The sequence below is a fragment of the Orycteropus afer genome, unplaced genomic scaffold (genome assembly GCF_000298275.1).
Source record: "Orycteropus afer afer isolate SDZICR_OR568_19922 unplaced genomic scaffold, OryAfe1.0 scaffold00040, whole genome shotgun sequence".
NCBI classification, from domain to species: domain Eukaryota; kingdom Metazoa; phylum Chordata; class Mammalia; order Tubulidentata; family Orycteropodidae; genus Orycteropus; species Orycteropus afer.
In genome coordinates this window covers 6467076-6477366 of record NW_006921627.1, presented here as the reverse complement: position 1 = coordinate 6477366, position 10291 = coordinate 6467076, and the positions used below count along the sequence as shown (strand labels likewise).

General features: G+C 42.1%; 1 pseudogene; it reads right to left on the bottom strand.

The window, feature by feature from the left end:
* Positions 1-299: 299 nt before the first annotated feature.
* Positions 300-418, bottom strand: LOC122149681 (annotated as a pseudogene).
* Positions 419-10291: the final 9873 nt, after the last annotated feature.

The window sequence follows — 10291 nt, the reverse complement described above, 5'->3', positions numbered from 1 at the left end:
ATCAGTTCTTTTTGGTACAGTGACTCTGTGTATTCCTGCCATCTTCTCTTGATATTTCCTGCATCATTCAATATTTTGCCCATAGAATCTCTCAATATTGCAACTCGAGGCTTAAATTTTTTCTTCAAGTTCTTTCAGTTTGAGAAATGCCGAGCGCGTTCTTCCCTTTTGGTTTTCAGACTCCAGGTCTTTGCACATTTCATTATAGTAATTGATACCACCTCGGAAACCCAAGGAGGGGTCACTATGAGTTGGATCCGATTCGACGGCACATAACATCAATGCTACCAGAGCTCCCAAGCCTACGGTATCCGGTATTCCCAGGTGGTCTCCCATCCAAGTACTAACCAGGCCCGACCCTGCTTAGCTTACGAGATCAGATGAGATCAGGCACGTTCAGGGTGGTATGGCTGTAGACATAACCAAAGTAGGTGAGATGAAGTCTGGCCATTCTCACTTCCAAGCAGCATTCCAGCTACACTTCTTCTAGGACAGATTTGTTCGTTCTTTTAGCAATCCATGGTACTTTCAGCATTCTTCACCAACACCACAACTCAAAAGCATCCACTGTTTTTCAGTCTTCCTTATTCATTGTCCAGCTCTCACATGCATTTGAGGCAACTGAAAATACCATGGCTGTGTCAGGCACACCTTAATCTTCAAGGGGTTAAGGCATCTTCAAATTAGTCCTCCAAAGTAGGAGAGAGGATCTGGGGTCATTGGCTTGTTACCATGGCGCAGCATGGTGGAAGGGGGTGGGAGCTGAGGAAAGGTGGTAGCTGGGTCAGGGGCAAGGAAATGCTGAACACTTAAGGATGAGGGTTTAATAGAAGATGGAAGGTGTGACAGGGAGAGGAGCATTGACTAATGAAAATCAGGTTCTCATCTTTCTCCACCACATGTACCATGAAAAAGAAGTCTGTTTACTTTAAAAAAAAAAAAGTTTTAAATAATTAAGTTTGAGTATGTATTGGCCACGTTTCTTCCAAAAGCCTGGCCTCTTTAAGGAACAGATGGTTAAGGCACATACACAGAGACAGACTGAGAGGAGCCCTGAAGATAATAGGGAGGGAAGAAAAAGAAAGATATCTCCCATCTCCAATATAAAAGGCGGAGGAAAGCCAGAAGACAAAGATTGCTCCAGGAGGAGAAGAGAACTGAAGCTGATGCTGTGAAATTGGAACCAAGTCTAGTGAATTCAATAGAGTTGAATGAAATGAAATTGCATGGCTCTCAAGAAAAGGACCAGAGAATGACAGTTGATAAGGCATATAAGGATTATGAAAGTGAAGAGAAGACCATTTGCAGCTGTGGCCAGGGGGTCTAGGCTCTAAGTAGCTATACATCCAATTTATGACATAGAAAAAGTTTATTAATAATTAAAATAGAGCATGGTATATTAAGGTTGTTTTAAAAAAGAAGAAGAAAAAGTAGAGATGGTGGTAGTTAAAAGGGGGGGTATAAATAAATAAATAAATAAAAACCTTTTATAGTAGAATATTTTAGAGGGGAGCTGGAATTAAATTGGATGCAGCAATGTGAACTCATTTTCTAGCTCTCTCACTAGAGTGGCCTACAAGTGCAGACTCCCTACCTTCGGTTCTCATGCGGATAATCTGATCCGCACCACAAGTGCCCAGGTATTAGTACCTAATAACATTCACCACTTAAAGAAACCAAGGCTCCTTGGAGAGTGAAGTAGCTGTTTCCCTATCTTTCTGCCAGAAATATCAAAGTAGGCCTCCCTAAGGCCACTAGCTGATGCTATAAAGCATATTAGTTTCAAAAGATGTTTGCAGACACTAAAGAATAATGTAGAATCTGCAAAACACCACATAACATGGATGAACTTGGAGGACATTATGCTGAATGAAATAAGTCAATCACAGAAGGACAGATATTGTGTTGTTCACTATTGCGAAAAGTCAAGGAAAGGTTTATATATGGAAGGAAACTTTCTTTGTTGGTTACCAGAGATGGAAAGGGAGGGGAGGAAACACTGCAAAAATAATAAAAAATAAATAAATAAAGATGTTTGCAGCAGTATTAAAAAGGAAAAGGGATACAAGGAAGGAAAAAAAAAAAAAAAGGCAAAGCTGCAACACTTACGCCAATTTGAGCAACAAAAGTTTTGTGAAAAGCCTGAGTCTACAATGATGTTGAGTATGGGTCATACTGAAAACGGAAATATGTGAGTTCCCCAGAATGTCAACTAGTCAGACAATGAACATGTCTCAATTAAGTTCTGGTTAATAATTAAGCTGTGATTAAGCTACCAGGCAGTGAACATTATAAAAAAAATTACAACAGGAGATTATATTTTTGGTAAAAACAAAACAAAACAAACAAAAAACTGGGTAAGACAAACATAAGAGACAACCCAAGATGAAAGATACACTAATTTTATTAAAAATTAAAAAGTGAGTTGTGTGAAACATCCAGAATTCATATGATTTGCCTAGCAACATATACAACATGCTATCAGAAAGAAAGGAGCCCAGTTAAAAAATGGGCAGAAGACATGAATAGACACTTCACCAAGAAGGATATTCAGATGGCCAACAAACATGAAGAAATGCTCATGATCATTAACCATTGGAGAAATGCAAATTAAAACAAGAATGAGATACCATCTTGCTCCAGCACTAGTAGCAAAGTTCAACAAGACACAAAATAACAAATGCTGACAAGGATGTGGAGAGATTGGGACTCATACATTGCTGGTGGAACTGTAAAATGGTACAACCACTGGTGGAAAGCAGTATGGCAATTCCTTAAAAAGTTGGAATTAGAAATACCATTTGACCCAGCCTGTTCTTGTTACTTAGTACCGCTCTGGCAAGAATATACCACAAATGGGATGGCTTAAACAAACTGGAGTTTATTCTTATAATTTGGAGGCTTTAAGTTCAAGTTTAAAGTGCCAGGCTTTATGGGCTAGGTGAAAGCCCCTTAGCCTTGGGTTTTCAGCTCTGCCTCCTGCTCCCAGCCCACTGAAGCTAGAGGGTTTTCTTCACTCAGACAGCTACTGGCTGCTGAGGCTGCCAAGCCCAAGGCTGGCAAGTAAAAAGGCACAGGCTCGATGTTACCAAACCACATGGCAGGCCCTTAATTCAAGTCCATTGTAAGTCCCCAGGTCAGCAGAGCATGGCAGGCTGCTGAACAACACAACTACATGCAGGGTCCAAGTGTGCCATAAGCTCAAGACCATTCCCAAAGCTGCTGCTTACATACAGGAAACAGACTACATACCCAAAGGCAGTTACTCAGCTGCTTGTGGTAGATCTCACCATGGAGTTGATTACCAGTCTCAGCATGGGGCATACTACATCCAGCTGCCCAGCCACTCAACCAGGCCTAGCCAAGTTGACACAAAAACAAGAATGAGATATCATCTTGCTCCAGCACTAGTAGCAAAGTTCAACAAGACACAAAATAACAAATGCTGGCAAGGATGTGGAGAGATTGGGACTCTCATACACTTCTGGTGGGACTGTAAAATGGTACAACCAATGTGGAAAGCAGTATGGCAATTCCTTAAAAAGCTGGAATTAGAAATACCATTTGACCCAGCCATCCCATTACTAGGTATATATCCTCAAGAAGTGAGAGCCATGACAAGAACAGACATATGCATACCCATGTTCATTGCAGCACTATTTACAATAGCCAAAAGATGGAAACAGCCTAGGTGTGCATCAACTGAGGAATGGATAACCAAACTTTGGTACATACACACAATAGAATACTATGCAACCCTAAAGAATAATGTAGAATCTGCAAAACACAGCATAACGTGGATGAACTTGGAGGACATTATGCTGAATGAAGTAAGTCAATCACAGAAGGACAAATATTGTATTAGTCCATTATTGTAAAAGTCAAGGAAAGGTTTATATATGGAAGGAAATTTTCTTTGTTGGTTACCAGGGGTGAGAAGGGAGGGGAGGGAACATTGTTAGATAGGTAGAGATAAGTATTGATCTAGGTGAAGAGAAGGGCAATGTACCATGTATTGAGGAAGAGGAAGACATAGAGAGGTACGTGGGAGGTACAGACAACAAAGATGAACCCTTTTGCACATGCAGTACTGCACTGTCAGTGAAGGTGAACATGGGTATATGGGTGGATAGATGGAAGGACAGGCTGAACTATTAGGTATGTCTATGCAGCAGGGACTGTATCCAAGACCATGTATAGGGTTGGCAGACAGTGGTCCTATAAGTTTATTTGTATGTTCTGTAAGAATTCCCAGGTGTATAGTAGAGCTGACAAGGGACAAAGTTGTAGTCACTTCTTGGTCACGGCCAGCTACCCAGAGGGACCGAGTAGTTGAACCTGTGGGCTCGGGACCATAGTCACAGGGGACATAAACACAATTGGCATAACATACCACACAAAACATTGTTTCACTTCCTACTTTGGCAGGTAGAGACTGGGATCTTAAAAGCTTGCAAGCGGCCAGCTAGATGCAACGATGGGCCTCTCCTCACCCAGAGCAAAGAAGAATGAGGAAAACCAAAGATTCATGGAAACAATTAGTCTTAGTGACTGGTACACCATGCAACCCACAGCCCATATGACTATGAGACCAGAAGAACTAGATGGTGCCCAGCTACCACTGTCAGCCACTCAGAGTGTGATCTACATAAGAGATCATGGATAGACAGGGAGAACAAGGTGGAACAAAACTAAAAAACATTTGGGAAAAAAAGGAGGGGGTGGACCAGGTTTGGTGGTCTGATAGAGCCTGGTGGAACCCCTGAGACAATGGCCCCTAGCTGCCCTTCAAGTCTGGAATTGAACCCACACCTGTGGCTTCCAGCCAAACAAAAGACAGGAATATGAGTTGAACATTTACCTGAGGTAGATACACTCCTTGGAGAGTGTATCTTTCATGGGAGAAAGAAGGGCTGTTTATGCACAGGCAGACAGCTCAGGGGGCAGGAATGCATGGAGGGATGAACACAGGGAGAGGTAACTATATAGGGAGGAAGTGGGGGGGGGCACTGTTGCATTGGGGTAAATTGTAGTCAATGTCATGAGACAAAGTGTATGTGAACTGCTGTATGGAAAGTGAATTTGCTCTGTATACTTTCACCCAAATCACAATTAAAAAAAAAAAAAGAAAGAAAGAAAGGAGCTCTGGTGGCATAGTGCTAAGGCATTTGACTGCTAACCAGTTCAAACCCACCAGCCACTCCTCAGAAGGAAGGTTTGGCAATCTACTTCCAAAGAGATACTGCCTCGGAAACCCAAGGAGGGGTCCCTATGAGTCGGATCCGACTCGATGGCAGCGTGTTTCTGTGTCAGAAAGAAGGTAATAACCCAGAAAGGCTATACAGTCATGAAAAATCCCATTTCTGTGTCCTCTGTGCAGCTCCAGGATGCATTCTGAACAAAGCTCTGTTCTCTCTTCTCATCATTTGTGCCAGAGGCTTCTTCCTACTGGTAGAATCTGAGGTTCTGTGAGCCAGACAATCCTCAAACTCCTCCAAGTAATCCGAGAGCTATCTCAAACTGCTGGGAAGGAAGATCCTGGTACCAACCAGCAAATAGTGCAAGTTCTGGACTGATAAATAAATAAGTAAGTGAGGGCTTTATGTGTCTTTATGGTGGAGGCAAAACTTGACCACAGGAAATCACTCACACTGATAATTATTTTAAAACCAAAAAAAAAAAAAAATCCTCTGCTGGGTTGGTTCAGACTCATAGCGACCCTATAGGACAGAGCAGAATGGCCCCATAGGGTTTTCAAGGCTGTAAATCTTTACGGTAGCAGACTGCCTCATCTTTCTCCCACGGAGCAGCTGGTGGGTTAGAACCACCAAACGTTTGGTGAACAGCCAAATGCCAGAGCACAACCAAATCCTACTCCTGAGACTGGTCCAATGTCCAAGTGACCATCCCTATCTGTAACAGTATGGCAACTCCAAATCTCAGCTCCTAACTCCCATCTGTAACTATATCCCACTCCTAGTAATTTTAGTCTGTCTGTGATGGTGACTCTGCTTTGCTCATTTGAATGTCGTTGTTATTGCGCCCCAACTCAGAGCGAGCCCACGTGTGCAGAGTAGAACTGCGTGCCATAGGATTTTCAAGGATGGGACCATTCAGAAGGCCTGCCTCCCAAAGTGCCTCTGGGTGGGTTTGAACCACCAACCTTTAGTTTAGTAGGCCAGCCCTTAACCATTTTTGCCACCCAGACTCCTGTTCATTTGAATAGAGACTTGAAAATAAATATAAAGTTGATGAATGCTGAAAACATAAATTAACAATTCTGTGATAGGTTTAAGGGTATGTGGCAGTAACTATTGTAACCATTGACATAATTTGTGTTTTTTCACTTTTTTAAAAACTGAGATAAAATTCACATAACATAAAATTAACCATTAACCATTTTAAATCTGCTTTTTAAGGTGTTAGAAAAGGATAAAGGCATGTAACACATTAGATTTGTGGTGTTAATTGAATACTTAGGTGGATTAAGCTTGATGGTTAAATGTTTAAACAAATTATGATTACATCTGTAAGTTTAGACTGATTATGTTTTGCAAATAGTGTTTAAGTACTGAGTGTTACATGATTAGTGTCTAAGATTTCGTCAGATTTGTAAGTCTGCCTTGTTATGAAGTGCCTAATTATAGCTTAAACAGGCTAAGCTAATTTAATTAATCAAGTTTGTAAACAATATAAAATGCTTAGAGAATTTACAAGCTAATTGAGCATTAAGCAAAGAACAAGTGAAGGAGGCTTTAACACCAAAATACTGGAAATATGAAGAAATAACAAGATTTGTAAATTGAGCTTCAGTTAATACAACCTGGTTTTAAAACTTACAACTTTAATAAATTGAAAAAAAATTAAAATATGCAAATAGCAGTTTTTCTTTTTCATGCATAAAAGTTTCCCTCAGACATTAAAAAACTTAATGGCTTATAAACTAATACAAAAGGATGTTGTTGTTGTTGCTGTTATGTGCCGTCGAGTCGGACCCGACTCATAGCGACCCCTCCTTGGGTTTCCAAGGCAGTATCACTATGGAAGTAGATTGCCCCATCTTCCTTCCGAGGAGTGGATGGTGGATTTGAACTGCCAGCCTTCTGGTTAGCAGTCAAGTGCCTTAGGCACTACGCTACCAGAGCTCCCATACAAAAGGATAGAATGATATTAATTGCTGAAACTTTGATAGTCTAAGTTTACAAGTCAAATATTACAAATCAAATGAAAAGGAAGTACTACATTTGGATTTATTTTACTTTTTTCTTTCTATTTTTATTCATGTTCTGTTTATAAACAGAAAATTGACTTTTACAAACAATTATGAATATGTTGTTAAAAGCATACCTTTCCCAGGGAAGCATGTTCTCTCTACCCCAGGCGCCCCCACTTCATCTCCAAGAAGGAGGAATTATTATGGATTGGGCATAGCCTGGAGGTGGAATTTTCCTCTGCACCTGGCTGAAACGTGTAGCCTAGTTTTTTTCTCAAACTTTAACGTGCATGGATTTTGATTCCAAAGAACTGGATTGGGGTCGGGTAAGAGAGTGCATTTCAAACAAGCTGCCAGGTGATGCCGCTCCGGTGATCTGGGAGCCACACTCGGCAGCCCATGAAGTGTGCATGTGAACACCTGGGGATATGGCTCTTTCCATCTATCTCAGGTAACAAGGCTGGGGGTTGTTCCCTCCGTTGCATCAGCCCTCTCGCTCTCATTTTCTCAGCAGAATGAAACAAACCATCTTCCTCTCATATAACAGCTGGGCCAGGGGCTGCTGTTCTGGTCTAGGGAGACTTTGGGGCCACTGTTCTTTCTTACCATGACTGTTTCCCGAACCTCACATGCCCTCTGCTGATCTCTAGTGTGGGGGTGGCTTTTCCTTCTATCACACAGTTAAGATCCAAGACTACTTTGGGTTTGGCTGTGAGGGGGCTGGAGTCCTTGGGTGGTGGAAACGTTTAATGCACTCAGTTGCTAATTGAAAGGTTGGAGGTTTGAGTCTGCCCAGAGGTGCCTTGGAAGAAAGGCTTGGTGATCTACTTAACAATAAAAACAAAACCAACCACTGACAATCCAATAGAGTAGTTCTACTCTAACAGATGTGGAGTCACCATGAATTGAAGTTGACTCAACACCAACTTGGGGAGAGGAGGATAAGAAGAGTAGGAGGCCTGGTAATTCTATTTTTTTTGGTCTGACTTCCCACACTGAAATGTAAGTTCCTCAAGGGCAGCGACTTGGGTTTTAGTTATTGTTGCATCCCCAGTAGCTAGAACCATGCCGGACATATTCTAGGTGTTCAGTAAAAGGCATTCAAACCAACCTCACTAGAACTTTACTTTGAGGTCAAAGTCCTTGCTGATAAAAAATAGTAGAAAGTACTTTTCTTAGTCTTTTGTGTATACATCTCCTTCATAGGAGTTGGTACCTGTGGCCGAGGGTAGGACTGGGTCTTCCCATGTCCCTTACCATGATGCCATCTCAATGCCACTTCATCTCTGGCCCAGCCATGGGGTTCTGCAGAGCCCAGGCCAGAGAGAGAGAGAGAAAGAGCTCCTCACCCAGGGCCGTGGGAGGACTCCAAAGTCAGAGGCAGGCACAGAGCTGAGAGCTGAGGAAAAAAACAGGCCCAAAAAGCCAAACGAGGAATGTGAGGAGTTGCCAAACCAGAGAGAACAGAAGCAAATATCAAAGCCAGGGACTACAGCCAGGAATCCCAGATCCAGTGAGATGAAGAGAAAGAGCAAGTGGGCCAAGCGTAACTGGGGAGGGGTGAGGCCTGTGCCTGCAGCAGGCATTTGAGGCTCGCTTTTATGTCCCTCCAGGGGCAGGGTTAGGATGGGTCATTCAAGATTAAAGGGGTCCTTGGGTGGGATGGACAGAATGGCATTTCCCTGGAGTTTTTTAGGGCTAAAGCTGGGGAGACAGCATGTGGTTTTAGAAGTCAAAAGGCTCGCTTTGAATCCCAGCTTACCACTTCCTGACAGTGTAACCTGGTTACAAGTTACTTGAAAGGAGTCTCACCTTGGCTTTCTGCTGGAAGATGCAAATGCTTGATCAGTTTAGAACCAGAAACCTCTATATCCCCAACTAACTCAAAATGGTATTTGGCATTCACCAGCCACCAAGTGTCCATGTCAGGATTGATGGGGACTTAGGGAAAGAAATTAGAAAGAAGTCAGCAAAGTGGTTACTGGAGAGGGAAAGGAGGAGGAGAGAATCATGCCAAACTTCAAAAGTTCTCAGCTTGGCCTCAGAGGAAGGGAGATTGCAAAGAGAAGCATATCCCTTTGATACCAAGAAAACTTTCATACAGTCACACGGCGCTCAGCAGATTTGGTCTGAACATCTGATGACTCTAATGACTTCTAAAATGGGATTGCTGGGTGCCAGCTGGCAAGCACATATTCCCTCCAAAACTGGTGGCTGTCCAATTTTTTTATTTCCCTGTATTCTCCACAATCTCCTGGACTCCACATCACCTCTATAGAAATAGAAGTATTTTACCCAAAAGGCACTGCATTCACAGAGATGAGAAAGCTTTGATACTTGCACCAAAAAAAAAAAAAAAAAATGCTTTCCCCTCGGTGCCAGTATCTCTCTGGGACCTTATGGGACCAGCTTCCAACTCTGCCACTCAGCATCAGGCAAACCCTGGGGTAGAACTTCTTGCACATGTGTAACGTACTGTCCACCTGCAGTCATGATCACTGGGTGAGGAGCCTGATAATACAGACTGGAGTCTACTATAAGATCTGCCACTTAGCAACCAGGTGACCTGAGTTAGTGATCTCTCATCCTCAGATTTTTCCATCTTCATCCTGTTTTTTCATCTATGAAGCAAATGTCTATAATATCATAGTGTAGCTGCAAGTATCAAATGAGATCATGTATTTGGAAGTGCTTTGTAAATGGAAAATTGCTATAAAAAATCAGGGGTGGTATTATTACTATTTCAGCTTTTATTCTTTAAATTATGTCTCCATATTTGTTGCCAGCTCCAATGATGTACGAGTTAGAATAAAGTTTGGCTGCTAATTACAAAAAACAAAATAAAAGTGACTTAAACAAGAAAGAAGTTTTATTTTTCTCTCATGTAAAATCTGTCCAGAGTTGTTACAGTGCTCCAGATGGATGACTGGTAACTGACCCCAAATCCTTTTACCTTGTTGGTTGACCTTAGGTCAAGGTCCATTCCTAAGGTCATGTCATGGCTCAAGATGGCTACAGGAAATCCAGCCATTACATCACATTCTAGTTAGCTGAAAAGAAGAGGGAGTGAAGAAAGGC